Genomic DNA, 2,500 nt, shown 5'->3' with positions numbered 1-2,500 from the left:
CTCTTCCCTCTCTCCCCGTCATTCCTTCAGATTCCCATCTCGTCCATCATTCATAAAAGGTCCTCAATGATTTTTGTAACAAAAACATTCTAGAGAGAGGTCTGCAGATCCTCCTACAGATGATGCGCGAACACAATGCGAGCTCTGTCGACGCCTCTTGTCTGTTCTCATAAAATCCTTCTTTTAATCGGTGTTGTAAACCAAGCACTTCTTTTCACTCGAAATTCTGCTTCTTTCCAGCGACGATGATTAGAGAAATGTTATGCACTCTCTTTTCCTGTTTGCATACACGGACGCGCACGTGTGCACACACTTAAATACACACAAACACGTATGAATATGTATGTATATTTGTATTAATATGCATGTGTACATGTACGTATATGTACGTGTAAATTTACGAGCGCGTGTATATGTATGTTTATGTATGCGTGTATGTTTATATGTATGAATATGTGTACGGAGAATATGTGTACGTGTGCGTATGCGTGTTTATGTGCATGCATACGGATGAATATGTGTGTGGATGTGTATATGTAAATATATATATATATATATATATATATATATATATATATATATATATATATATATATATATATATATATATATATGTTTATTATGCATCTGTATATGTACATGTATAACATTATACATATGCATATGTATACGTATTTGAATGTGAATGAGTATATGTATATGCACGAATATGTGTATGAGTATGTTCATACACACACGAAGTAGAATTAGCGCTATATGGATGGATATATATATATATATATATATATATATATATATATATATATATATATATATATGTGTGTGTGTGTGTGTGTGTGTGTGTGTGTGTGTGTGTGTGTGTGTGTGTGTGTGTGTGTGTGTGTGTGTGTGTGTGTGTGTGTGTGCGTGCGTGCGTGCGTGCGTGCGTGCGTGCGTGCGTGTGTGCGTGCGTGCGCACAAAAATAAGCATAAATACACCCACTTTCCCTTCCAGTATTGACGAGGCTTCAACCCGAACACCTGTTACGGAGGAGGCGCTGCCCATGTTTTCTCGCTTTCCTTTCCGGATCCTCTGGTTTAGTGACGTTCGATGTTAGAAGAAGCGTGTTCGTATTCAGTAACAATATAAATATCATTTGCAAATCCGGTTGTACTTGAATAAGTAAATACTGAATGATGCCTATGTATATGAACTAGCAAAATCAATACACTCAATGCATTTTTTTAAATAATCAGTTATTTAAGCCTATGTACACATATAGCAGAAAAATATTATTCTGTAAATAACTGAAAGTAATCTTATTTCTGTCACTCTTTCAATCGTCGCATGAAAGAGGACTTGTGATGGAACTCTGGGAAAAGCTATGAATATCAAATCTATAATAATTCTAGCTATAAAAATGTCTTAAGATCTATGAATAAAATATATGAAAAAGTCGAGACAGACAGACAGGCAGACATACAAAAAGTTTCTTCACCCCTATTCAAGTGAGATTTTAACCACTGCTCTAATTACATAACGTTACATTACGCATGTCCGTTCGTTTTGTCATAATAATTACACTATAATTCTACCGTGCCACATCTTAGCAAGGATTAAAAAAGGAAGTACAGGAACTTCTGAAAGCAACCGTACATACCTGTGTCTACGTGTTTAAGTGTAGGTGTTTGTTAGCACGTGAAACAAACGTGAAATAAAAACACACACTGAATAAGCAAATGACAAAAAAAAAAAAAAAAATACATGTTTACATTTCAAGTTTTCTTTCACCTTTCCTTCGCGCACTTTGAAGAAGAAGAAGAAGAAGGAGAAAAGAAAAAAGAAAAATTAGGATCAAGTTTCCAAGCCAAGCCGAAACGCGATAATCCCACAGCAACCGAACCGGAACCGAACCGAACCCCACAGAAGTGAATCATTCTTGCCATTACAATTCCCGGGTCGGACCGCCAGAGAGGGGCAGCGTAATCTTCTCAAGTGAATTACCCTTGGAGAGAGCGGCAGTAAACAAGGCCAGGTATTCGAGTCAATATTTACGTCCCCCCCTCCCTGCAAAGAGATTCCCGGTTTGTGTTGGTGGTTCTGTGTTGCCTCGTGGCTTAGCCATGCACTGCACTCGGAGTGTTGGATGGCAGAACACTACCTGTTGATAAAATGGCAGAAAAACAATATAAACCTATTTTGAGGAATTATCTGACCAGATATCTTTATGGTTACGAAACAGATTCGATGGAATACATCATCAATAATATCGCTTTACTTATTTGCATACTTATACTCGAGCATTCACTTATTTTCCTTAGGGGATTTTTCGGAAACATTTGATCGCAAGGTGCCTGATTGCATGAAAATCTTGGATACATGCCAAAAGATCTCCACATTAGTGCAATTGCATTTCAGGAAGGGTTCCTTATCGTCTCGGGCACAAATATGAGATGCCACTAAAAGATCATTCGTTTTCTTTTGTCAAATACCTGACATAATGCCTGTATCTGCGTAAAC

Source organism: Penaeus monodon, chromosome 8 (assembly GCF_015228065.2).
Source record: "Penaeus monodon isolate SGIC_2016 chromosome 8, NSTDA_Pmon_1, whole genome shotgun sequence".
NCBI classification, from domain to species: Eukaryota; Metazoa; Arthropoda; class Malacostraca; order Decapoda; family Penaeidae; genus Penaeus; species Penaeus monodon.
The sequence above is the reverse complement of the archived record's forward strand: the minus strand, read 5'-3'. Positions refer to the sequence as shown.